Source organism: Corythoichthys intestinalis, chromosome 18, assembly GCF_030265065.1.
Source record: "Corythoichthys intestinalis isolate RoL2023-P3 chromosome 18, ASM3026506v1, whole genome shotgun sequence".
NCBI lineage: Eukaryota > Metazoa > Chordata > Actinopteri > Syngnathiformes > Syngnathidae > Corythoichthys > Corythoichthys intestinalis.
The window spans coordinates 30,193,388-30,206,792 of NC_080412.1; the positions used below are offsets into that span (position 1 = coordinate 30,193,388).

A 13,405-nucleotide genomic window follows, 5' to 3' on the forward strand; every position below is an offset into this window, starting at 1 on the left:
GAGGTTGTGGACAGGTGTCTTGTATACCGATGATGAGTTAAAACAGGTGCCATTAATACAGATAACGAGTGTAGCCTCGTTAGACCTCGTTAGAAGAAGTTAGACCTCTTTGACAGCCAGAAATCTTGCTTGTTTGTAGGTGACCAAATACTTATTTTCCACTCTAATTTGGAAATAAGTTCTTTAAAAATCAAACTGTGATTTTCTGTCCCCCCCCCCCCCACATTCTGTATCTCATGTTTGAGGTTTACCCATGTTGACAATTACAGGCCTCTCTAATCTTTTCAAGTAGGAAAACTTGCACAATTGGTGGTTGACTAAATACTAATTTGCCCCACTATACCTCTAAAGATACTTGGCTTTATGGGTAGCCACCATTAAAATACAGTGGTGTGGTAGGGCCAAAAGTTTAAGAAAAAAAAAAAAAAAAAAAAAAAAAAAAAGGAAAAAAATTCTAAAAATCTGAGTTTTTTTCCAGCCAGTTTGTGGGTTGAAACTGAGATTTCAGAGGAATAAAATGGTAACGCACTCAGGGATTGAGTTAAATGGTACTACACTCAGATGTTGGTCCTAAACATTTTAATAGAAACAGGTCTAAAACATTTAATGTGAATCTTTTGTCGTTTGAGTTGAATATAACCCTACAGTAGTACTGTAGTGAATTAAGTTACACATTGCTAACGTGAGTCCGTCTACCACTGGTGCTAATCGTACCACACTTTGGTATCACTGGCATACAAATAAATGACTATTTTGACACATTTTGCAGTTGAGTAAATTAACACTTACAGAGACTAATGCGCAAAGACGATAAGTGTTATTGGCGGCAACGACTGTCAAAATTGCATCTATCTTTTCCTTACAGAGAAATGAGGCCAACGTGCTACAGGCCCAATTAGACATACTGTATGTATTTGGGCTAATGCTACGCTAGCAGACACTGTGTGGAACCAAATGATTAGAGCAGGCAGCACAAAATGTATGTGTGTAAGTGCGTGTGTGTACTGTTTGTGTCTATATGGTCTTGTGGGTTCAAATAGAAAACATCCGCCAACACAAAGGCTAGAAGTGGGTCACTGAAAGTTATTATGCTTCTGCTGCTGCTGTTGGTCTTACTATTTTCAATACTGGAAAAATCAAGTTTATATTCTGCCACAGGTCAACATATTTTTCCCGCTCTGAGGTTCAGTTTACTTGACATTCCATAGATTATGATAATTTTTTTTTAACGTTGATTATTTAAAATAGCTTCCTGTGCATGAGTACGTATTTTTGTGTGTTTAAAAAAAAAAAAAAAAAAAAAAAATCAGACTACCCTGTGTTGATATTTGTTTCTACCTCTGCCCACAGAAAAGGCATTTATAATAAGGTAGAAAATGAGCATTAGTTGTTGGATTGTAAATTGTCAACCTTCAGTCAGCAAGTCCTTCTGCAAGAGGTCGCAAATGTACTACATCCTTTGCCTAAATAGAGGTGCGGATACTTGTGTAAAAAAGTAATGATTCAATGTAAAAAAAGACAGCGTGAACTACTTAAGTGCATTATTTTTGTTGTAGTCCATTCGTTTTGAATAATGCCATGAAAAAAATTACATAAATAATTTTTGTATCAGTTTCTTCTCACATTCTAGAAAACACTCAAATCAACTTTACTTCTCTCTAGTTACGTCTTATTTCCTTAGTATTTTCATCTGAAAATGTTCGGGTGAAATAAGAACCCTTGACAAAGTAAGGAATAGTAGTAACCGATACCCGATATCCTGATATTGTTCAACTCCAAAAATCCGTTACCCGTTTATGTGGTTCTGGGACCAACGGTGTTTTTGGCAGACCTTTTATTTTCGTCTTAGTCTTTAGGACGATAATACTTATTAGTCTTAGTCACATTTTAGTCATCTCAAAATGTGTTTGTTGACAAAATCCCAAGACTAATTTTGCATAGTTTTGTCGACGTTTACAAAAAATGTTTTGGGCTTTAAAAAAAAAAAATACTCCAAATAAAGTCCATACATAAAAGGTTTCCAACAAATCGAATGAACATTGGCAGACGAGCACATATTGTAGTGTCTACAAAGACGCCAACTTGATTATAAAACACTCAGCAGGAAAACAGTAGATTATTTTGAATTATTTATACCCAACTGGACGGCAAGTTGTCCAAGAGTTTGAGAGGACGCTTGCCGTTAGCATTAGCCTAATGTTAGCATGAGTGTGAATGCTATGCTAATGCTACAAATTACATTTAGTGTGAGATGATCACTCAGCCACAGACCTTTAAAGGCTAAAGCAGCATTGCATATTCTCTCTGGCCAAGAAAACAAATCTTACTGTGTGTGCAAGCCTGCATGGAGACTGGCAACGATACACTGGTGAGCTAGGAAGGGTGGGGGCGCAGTACGTCACGAGTGACACAGCCAGACACTGCTTTGATGATAGCACATTAACTACACATAAAATGTCACACATTGTAAATATGTGACGGAAACTATTGCACATTTTCATCTCGTTCTTGTCTCGTCGGATGAAAACTGGCATTCGTCTTGTTATGTTTTAATCTCCCAAAGAACGTTTTTCATACCTGTGCCTGTACCTTGGCAATTTTAGAAATAGTTATGTATGCCCTTACAAATTGGTGGGTAATCTTACAACGTTGTATATAGCGTGCAATATGAAACAAAAATAAAACTTATTTTAAAAATAATACCAATGTATTGGTAACATTGTAACACGTAACCTGGTGCAATCAAAGAACAATCAATATCTTCAGCTACATCACGATTACTAAAATTTAACAGTGACGTTTTTTATAATTGTATGTAGCACTTTTGGCAATTTCTATCATGTCTTAATGGCTGCAGTTCATGGCACTTCAGCTCGCAATTCAGTTTGACTTGCAGGTAGTTTGTTAGCGTGTCCAATTATAAATTAAAAAGGTCTATTGATGAAATTAACTTTCCGATGCAATCTTTGAGTCAGGGAACATTTCTTTTGCTAAATCTGAGAAGTAATAAGCAATAGTTGTGGGCAAATTGTGTTCGGCAACAAATTGGCAGAAAAAAATCTCCGCTTTCGTCACTTTTCATTCTGCAGACTTTATGACCAGTGTTGTTAATCTTACTTTTGAAAAGTAATTAATTTCAGTTACAAATTACTTCTCCCAAAAAGTGAGTTAGTAACTCAGTTACCTGAATGTAAGAGTAATTAGTTACTTGGCAAAGTAACTGGTGTTACATTTCATGTTTTTTTTTTTCATTAAAAAAAACAAACAAAAAAAAACAAAACAAAAAAAAAACATAGTAACCATCGCTATGTTTGGAAATCGTTTAATGTTGTGAATCAATTGTAAAAGTTAAAAATTGCTACCGTTTTTGCATTAGTTCCCTTCTGTCTACTTTCGACATGTTAAATTTTTAAAACTGTTTCATCATTTAAAGATATATTCGAGTCAAGATTTTGCCGATTTAGGAGTATTTTAGATAAAAAGTTACCTAAATTTGCTAGGAAGGTTCACTACAACAGAGCCTTTCTGAGACGTCTACTGCTTCAAAATGGTGGTTGTTTATTAACGCTGCCGTCTGTCATTTCGCATGTAGTTCTATAAGCATTTGATTTCTAGGCATAGATTGTAGGCTGTCGGCTACAGTCAGGAAATATTGGAGCCACCTAACCTAGCATCGCGTTTGCTACAGCGTCACAAAAAACACTCTTCTCTCTCATTCTCTCTGACTTTTCTCGCGTCATTCAACCAACATCGTAACGCACATGGTTTCGTTGCCGAAACGGAGACAAAATCCGAACGGAGAAAAAAAACCCCGTAATGCACGAAAAACGTACAGATTATGAACGTCTGGCGTACACATTTTCAAATCAGTGCTCACTTGTACAAATTACGCTGAAACCGAACAACTTGACAGGTATGGTATATAGCTTGTCATCGCCATGAAAAAAAAGTGTTTGTTAACTAAATATTTTTGTTGTCGTCATTGTTGATTAAAACAACAATGTGGACTTAACACATTTTGTCTAATTGTTTTGTGATGCCCCACTGAATGCTTTAATAATGATCATGCTCACATCACAAATCCAAAGCATTTTATTTTGAGGAGATCTAATGGTCAATAAGAATAACTGCTGTGCTAAGCTGTTTCCATCCATTGTACAGGCAGAAGGCTTCTACCTTCACTTTGAAATCAACATGCATATTGGCCTAAAACCGATAATGAAAAACAGCGTGGCGTTGGCGTGACTGTTGCTGATTGATTCTGATACGGCACCTGGTAGCAGGCTATCGTTGCTAACGTGTGACACCAGGCATGTGTGCATGTTATTAATACATCATTGGACTGGTCGGTGAGTGGTCAATTGGGGAGATACAATCTGTCAAGGAGAGAAGGTGGATATACTCGTATAAGTCAAGAGGACACATAACAACTCGAGGGACCCTTAAATGAGTCTCCAGTTGAAGAATATTACCCCCCCACACACACCTTAAGAAAAAAAAAAAAGCATCGTTATCTGAGCGAAAGTAAATGAAACTGCAGGCCTCATCCATCCCGCTGTTGTTTTGTTTCCCGACACCTGCAATTTCATCCGCCCCTCCGCCCTCGTCTGATTGAAACGGGTCGCATCGGATTGAGCGTGGCGCCGAGAAGCGGGGAGAAGGAAAACAATCGTGTGCTATTGTTCACTTGCCGAACAGCCAGCTGTTGTTTTCCCTTAAAGTCAGAGACAATCGGATGATCGTTAAACGGACCCGCACAGGTTCTCTCCAGGGTAGAGATTTGGTGAACGCTAATGGAGAGAGGATGGCTGAGTAGTGACAGAAAATCGACAGCATCTGGGCAGAGTATGACAAGAGAGAAGTCGGATAAACAATAAGTATCTGATGTAATTGCAATGGGGTTTTGGGGTAAATTCTAGGGCTGTCAAACGACTACATTTTTTAAAATCGAGTTAACCACAGCTTAAAAATTAATTAATCGTAATTAATCGCAATTCAAACCATCTCTAAAATATGCCATATTTTTCTGCAAATTATTGTTGGAATGGAAAGATAAGACACAAGACGGACATAAACATTCAACATACTGTACATAAGTACTGTATTTGTTAATTATAACAATAAATCCACAAGATGGCATTAACATTATTAACATTCTTTCTGTTAAAGGGATCCACGGAAAGAAAGACTTGTAGTTCTTAAAAGATACATTTGAGTACAAGTTATAGTAGTTTTGTATTAAAACTAGGGCTGTCAAAATTATCGCGTTCACGGGCGGAAATTAATTTTTAAAATTAATCACGTTAAAATATTTGACGCAATTAACGCACATGCCCCCGCTCAGACAGATTTAAATGACAGTACAGTGAAATGCCCACTTGTTAATTGTGTTTTGTGGAGTTTGGCTGCCCTCTGCTGGCGCTTGGGTGCCTTGTTCAGGCTGGTGGTGGTGGTGTAACAGTGTGGGGAATATTTTCTTGGCACTCTTTGGTCCCCTTGGTACCAACTGAGCATCGTTGGAACGCCACAGCCTACCTGAGTATTGTTGCTGACCATGTCCATCCCTTTATGACCACAATGTATCCAACTTCTGATGGCTACTTTCAGCAGGATAATGTGCCATGTCATAAAGCTGGCATAATCTCAGACTGGTTTCTTAAACATGACAATGAGTTCACTGTACTCAAATGCTCCCCACAGTCACCAGACCTTAATCCAATAGAGCATCTTTGGGATGTGGTGGAACGGGAGATTCGCATCATGGATGTGCAGCCGACAAATCTGCAATATGGACCAAACTTTCTGAGGAATGCTTCCAGCACCTTGTTGAATCTATGCCACGAAGAATTGAGGCAGTTCTGAGGCAAAAGGGGGTCAACAACGTTACTAGCATGGTGTACCTAATAAAGTGGCTGGTGAGTGCAGAATGGTGACAAAAAATGTTTGCCACCTCTCAACATTTTTAAAACTGGAGAGAATCTGAAATTTTTCTTTCCTTTAAAACAAGAAAATGAATTTGCAAATGATTTGCTTTCTCGGCCGCACAAAATCATGTCGTCGGGCCGCATCTGGCCCCCAGGGCCTTGTGTTGGACACCTATGGTTTCATTCATTCATTCATTCATTATCCATGCCGCTTATTCCTCACAAGGGTCGCGGGGGTGCTGGAGCCTATCCCAAGGCACAGATAAAACATTACACATGTTATAACTTTCAGCTTGAAGATATCATTGAATTGATGTTCTGTCATGACAGATCTCAGCTACTCTCCACATTCATGACGCTAGATGGGGCCAGATATCATTGAAGCGATGTTCTGTCATGACAGAAGCTACTCTCAAGTCTAACCAGTTTGCATTATTTTATTGCAATGTTTTTCCTTATTCAGATTTGTTTCAAGACTACAGTTACAGTTAGACTTCACTTTGAAGGTTAATGCAGTTATTGCAATTTTGTTGTTTTATGACAATAGATTGGTTTATTTACATTTCAAAAACCAGAAGCCATTCATTTATGAATGTGATTGCACTTTAGTTTACATATTTAAATGTTCAGATATTAAGATTTGAATGAGGCAAAATGACATGCTTTTTCTCTCAAATATATTGTTATAATCATTTTTTTCGGATGTACTGTAATTATTTTATGTATAAAAATTAATTTGGTGTTCAAAAAGTATTTTTTCAAACTTGATTCTTGAAAAAGAGGGGGTCGTCTTATAATCAGGGCCGTCTTATACGCCAATACGGTACTCTGAAAAATGAAACTATATGTTTACTGTTTCAATGAAAAGACTGAGTCGGGAGTTTGGTCATGGAACAAATACAACTTCAAAAGTTATGTTTTCATTGCGTTTTGACAACAACACAAGAAAAATACCCATATTAGTCAGTTATTTTTACCTGGCTAATGTATGTATTGTATTGTGGGCTTGTTTTTTTTTTTTTAAATCATGGATCTTATGTGCACTACTGCCCTTTTAAGACTTTATCTACTATCTTGGATTCTCCTTCATGCGCCACATTGAAACCATTCTGGCTTTTATCACTTTCCGCTGCTTCTTCTCTGATCCAACCCTCTTACACCTTAAAATCCACCTCTTGAGGGTGGTACAAAGGAAATAACTCTGGAGTGGGGATAAGCTGGTCAAATGGAAATACGTGGAAAGCACCTGACACGGGGCTATAAGGGTAGCAAAAGCTTGGCCACCCGCAGATAAAGGCATCTCCTCTTGCAAGAGAAGATGGGGAACTCACTTGAGCTGACAAGTATGATGAATGTGCAGAAACATTACCAGGAAGCAGTGGTGCAGAAAGAGTGCACTGCACTTGATCATGAAGACGAAGGGAAAATAACAGAAGAGATCTTTACTAAAAGCACAGGAAGCGGAATTAGAAAAATACTTACATTTTGCACTTGGGATTGGCATGATGAATTGTGTTGCTTTACTTTGGTCCGTTATGGAAAATTAAAATAAGGTATAATTATCAGGTAATACGTTAGTTATTATGCAGTTGTCCGATGTACATTATTTGTGCAGACAATTATATCAGACGATTTAAGATTTTAAATATGATATCGGGTAATACTGATATCTGTCTTGGCCCTATATACATCTTGCCGTCGGCCTTTTTACCAAGGCTGATCACAGCTTAGCACACCAGTTATGCTTGTTTACCATCAGATCCCTCTAATCCAGTGCTTCTCATTTTTTTTCTATTACCCCCCCAGCCTCAGGAAGACATAAACGTTTCGCAACCCCCTCAACTCTGCCGCCACTGTAAATAGGATCATTTGTCTCTAAAATTATTATTATTAATATTATATGTAAACCTCCGCATAAAGTTGTCCTTTTTTATATTAAAGGAAAAAAAGTAATATAGATCAACTTGGAATAAAGTATAACTTTATTAACATTCTTTTGTTTGTAACACAGAAGACTTAATGTGCATCAATTTGCCTGAATAAAAAAAAAAAGTAACATTAAAACTAAAAATACACTTGAGGTACATTTTTTGACCATTTGATACTGAAAAATAATATAGAATAAATCAAATTGATTAGCAACATTAACTTCCGAAGACAATATGCCAAACAATTTGACCCAAAAAACAAAAATAGAACAAAAACGACAGTGTCATTGGACAGAAAGACCGTTTTTATTTTTGCTGCAGGTAGTATCAGCTCCTTTGCTATGGCGTGGGGTTATTTTGCACCGAGCATGCTAACAGTGCTCGCTGGTTTACTGATGGAACACGATTGTTGACGATTGTTGGCAATATTCGGCACGTTTTCGCTGAAAAACAATCAAGCGGCCTATCAATGTGATCGGGGTCTAATGTCTTCCTCGTCTAGCTCCTCATATCATCTCCACTGCTCTTTGCAGTGTGCTCTTGTTTGGTTCAAAAATACTGCGCACACTCTGACTGAAAATGAGAGCGCCACTGCCACCCACTGAGTGTGTGTGCAAGTACACTTTTATTGTAGTACGGCAAAAAAGTATGTTTCCCCGAGGTCATATGCGTCACCCTCGCGCCCATGGGGGGGGGGGGGGGTACTTCTCGAGTAGTGGGGTTTGCGCCCCACTACTTGAGAAGTACTAAACTAAGATGCTTACAATTTGTTATGAGAGCGCACCATATGCATTTGTGGTGCAAAAATTAAATTAAGAATGAATGATTTTAAAAAAAAAAAAAAAAAAAAAAAAAGAATGAAAAACTCATTTAACTATTGCGTCACCGGAAAGAAATAGTCACTAAGAAAAGTAATAAATCATTCATTCATTTTCATTGCCGCTTTCATAATTCTAATGAAAAATCTGTGCAAAAGCCCAGAAAAATGCATCTTGGGAATTGTCCTTGCATTGGCAAATCCAATGATTGCCTGTTTGTATTTGTAATGCTTTGATCGGCTGTTTGGGGGAACTACTGTCTGTAAACGTGATTTAATTGTGAAGGATTCCTTTTATTAAATTATTGACATTTTGGCTCGTTTCATTGTATATAATTTTTATGTGATATTTATTTTCTATAACATCAGCAGAAGTTGTCTTATTTTTCGCAGAATGTTTATTTGGAAAACCTTGAAGTTTTCACATTTATCATTACTAAAGCATCCAGAGGGGCATCACAATACAATAAGCAATAACATGTTAAGTGCACGACTGCATATATCGGTATTGGTTTGATATCGGTATCTGATACTTGGAGTCGGACAATATCGGGATATCAGTGAAATGGTCATTATCGGACAACTCTAGTAACAATTGTTGAATAGATTGGTGACTAACGTTTGCTGATTTCAAAACAAAAAAACCCCCCAGTGAGACAGCTTAGTTTGAGGAAGAACAGAGAGCATTTTTTAAATAAATAACAACATTTGTACAATATTTTGTAACAGACAGGTGCATAGTCACTTAGAGGGGTCCCCAAATGAGTATGCTGCCTAAATGGGCTGTTGATGAAACCAAAACAGAAGATTTACTTAAAAAGTAATGCTTCCGCAAACAAATGACTGATTTGGAGGAAATTCAATTGACTTATTTAACAACCTTTCTGCCTGACAAAATCAAAAGAGACAGGTAGGGAGTGACACTTGTGCACAACTTGAACCATTTTCTGATCACAAAAATAACAAAGTTTGCTCCAACATTGGCGGAAAGTCAATTAAGTAAGCTGAGCTAACCAGTTAGCTCAAGTGTAACTTACTTCATGTCCCAGCAGCCCAAAGCTAAAACTTGCTTGGTAGGGAAATAAACTAGAGTGTCAGAAGCCGATAAACACAAGCAGCTACAATAAAAAAACACACACAAAAAACCCCCACCAGAAATAGAGGCTCAATTTTTCGCTAGTTGTTTTTAAAAAAGCAAGTGTTCCTAGGATTATTATGGAAGTCCTTGGTTCAACTCAGAATATCGCAATGAAAATCGAAAAATGCCTCCCACGGATGTTAATTTGACAATATCAGCAATTCACTCATTTTGGTGTCAATCAAAAAGAAAGTCAGCCTCAGACAGATCATCCAATCATCATGCAGAGAAGCAGAGCGTCCAGGCCAGCCAAGCCCTGCCCACTGTCCATTGACCCTCAGAGACGCACAGCCTTTAGCCAAATTTTCGTCTCATTTCGCAGTAGTGGAACACATACCTGTCAACTCGGGGCCGTTGGCAATCTTACAAATAGTGACGTATGCCCTTACAAATTGGTGACTAATCTTACAACGTTGTATATAGCGTACAATATGAAACAAAAATAAAACTCAATTTTTAAAATATGAATTTATTGTTAATATTGTCATAATCTGGTGCAATCAAAGAAGAATCAATATCTTCAGCTATATCATGATTACTAAAATTTAACTGACTTTTGTTATAATTGTATGTATTATTTTTGGCAATTTCTATCATGTCTTTTGATGGCTGCACTTCATGGCACTTCAGCTCGCAATTCAGTTTGACATGAAGGTAGTTCATTAGTGTGTCCAGTTATAAATTAAAAATGTCAATTGAAAAAATTTACTTACCGATGCAATCTTTGAGTCAGGGAACATTTCTTACTAATTCTGAGAAGTGATCAGCAATAGTTGCAGGCAAATTGTGTTCGGCAACAAAATGGCAGAATAAAATATCCGCTTTTGTCACTTTTCATTCTGTAGACTTCATCTTCATGACCAGTGTTGTTAATCTTACTTTTAAAAAGTAATTAATTACACTTACAAATTACTTACTCCCAAAAAGTAATTGCGTTAGAAACTCTGTTACCTGAATGTAAGAGTAATTAGTGACTTGGCAAAGTAACTGTTGTTACCTTTCATGTTTTTTCATTTTTTCAAAAACAACAGAAAAAAAAACAACAACAAAAAAACATAGAAACCTTTGCTATGTTTGGAAGTCATTTAATGTTTTGAATCAACTGTTAAAGTTATTAAAATTGCTCCCGTTTTTAGTTCCCTTCTGTCTACTTTCGACATGTGAAAGTTTTAAAACTGTTTCATCATTTAAAGATAGATTCAAGTCAAGATTTTGCTGATTTGGGAGTATTTTAGATAAAAAGTTACTTAGGTTCGCTAGGAAGGTTCACTACAATAGAGCCTTTCTGAGAAGTCTACTGCTTTAAAATGGAGGCTGTTTACTAACACCGCTGAGTCGGTCATTTCGCATGTAGTTCTAAATGTATGTGATATCTAGGCGTAGATTGTAGGCTGTCGCCTATAGTCAGGAAATATTGCAGCCACCTAGCCAAGCATCGTGTTTGCTACAGCATCACAACAAACACTCTTCTCTCTCCGTGTCTCTGACTTTTCTAGCGTCATTCAACCAACTTAGTAACGTACATTGTCTCGTTGCCGAAACGGTGAAAAATCCGACAAGAGAAAAAAAACGTAATGCACGAAAAATTTTGATTTTGAACGTACGGTGCACTCATTTAAAAATCAATGCTCACTTGTACAAATTATGCCGAAACCATACAACTTGACAGGTACGGGAACAATGCACTCACAAACCTTGGAGACGCACAGCGTCCACACTGTTTAAAGGTCTGTGAAGCTGTGCGAATGAATGAAAGGCAAGCTGCTTCGTAACCAGTGATAAGCATAGGCGGAGTTTGATTTTTGGGGCTGGGGGGGGGGGCATAACATGTTGATGACCCCGAAACGCAGTGTCAGCAATAAAATTAACTTACAAGAATATTTATAATAATAAGTTGACAATGAGCGTTTTTTGTTTCTCATCATTCTTGAGGGGAATTCTAAATTGGGCTGCTTAGGAAAGCTATACTTTTCGCCAAGATCATCATCCATTGAATATGGTAGGTCCGCCAGTGTTGTGCCAATGTAGTTACCCCAGTCAAAATTGTATCCCCTGGGCGGAGCCATATGGAGGTAGATTTGTGTCTTTATTATTCAGTAAAAAAAAGTTGCTTCAATCAAAATATATATTTTCATCCAAAAAAAGTCGCTTCAATCCAAAAAAAAAAAAAAAAAAAGTGTTTGAATGCAAAAATAAATTTGAAACTCAAAATACTAAAAAAAAAAAAAGTATTTGACTATTATTATTATTTTTATTTTTTTTAATGAAGCAACTTTTTTGATTGAAGTAATGTTGATTTGTGTTGGGGCCACATTTTTGCTAGGACATTTTTGTCTTTATTATTTAATAAAAAAATAAGTTGCTTAAAAAATATATAGATTTTCAAAAATCACTTCAATCAAAAAAGGAAAAAAAATCATTCTTTAAACAAAAAATAAGTTGCTTAAAAAATATAGATCTTCAAAAATCACTTCAATCAAAAAAAGAAAAATTTCAATCATAGAAAAAGTTTTTGAATGCGAACAAATATTTGAGATTGAAAAATTTGCATTTGAACACTTAATTTTTCATTGAAAAAGTTTTCTTTGACTGAAGCAATCCTTTTTGTGTTTGGGCCATTATGATTATGGACATTTGTGTCTAAATCATTCAATCGCAGAAAAAGTTGCTTCAATCAAAAAAATATTTTCAATCAAAGAAAATTTTTTTAAAAATGTTTTTTTCTAACACACACACATATATATTATATATATATATATTTATATATTTATATATAAATTATATACAGTGCCCTCCATAATTATTGGCACCCCTGAAAAAGATGTGTTTTTTAGCTTCTAATATATATATATATATTTTTTTAATTCAAATAATATGGGACCTTAATGGAAAAAAAGAGAAAATCCAACCTTCTCATCTGACCAAAGCAGACGTTCCCAGTTGAAGCCTGGGACCGTGTGTATTTTTGTTTGAGACCAAAATTGAGCTTTTTGGCAACAAACACTCTAAGTGGGTCTGGCGTGCCACGAAAGATGCGCATGCTGAAAAGCGCCTCATACCCACTGTGAAGTATGGGGGTGGGTCAGTGATGCTGTGGGGCTGTTTCGCTTCCAAAGGCCCTGGGAACCTTGTTAGGGTGCATGGCATCATGAATGCTTTGAAATACCAGGACATTTTAAATCAAAATCTGTTGTCCTCTGCCCGAAAGCTGTAGATGGGTCGTCACTGGGTCTTTCAGCAAGTCAATGACCCTAAACATATGGCCAAATCTACACAGAAATGGTTCATCAGACACAAAATCAAGCTCCTCCCATGGCCAGCTCAGTCCCCAGACCTTGTTTTGTTGGCAAAAGGGGGTTGTACAAAGTATTAACACCAGGGGTGCTAATAACTGTGACACACATTATTTGATGTCAAATCATTTTTTCTTTATGTGGGATTTTTTCCCCACTGAATGAATGCACTTGTATTGAAGGTTGGATTTTTCTCTTTTTTTCCATTAAGGTCCCATATTATTTGAATTAAAAAAAATATATTAGAAGCTAAAAAACACATCTTTTCAGGGGTGCCAATAATTATGGAGGGCACTATATATATA

The 13,405-nt window shown here is 36.7% G+C and overlaps 1 protein-coding gene across 1 annotated transcript in view; it reads right to left on the reverse strand.

The window, feature by feature from the left end:
* si:dkeyp-23e4.3 (rho GTPase-activating protein 7) overlaps positions 1 to 13,405 on the reverse strand; it is a 135,515-nt gene that overhangs the window by 84,266 nt on the left and 37,844 nt on the right. The window lies entirely within an intron of this gene.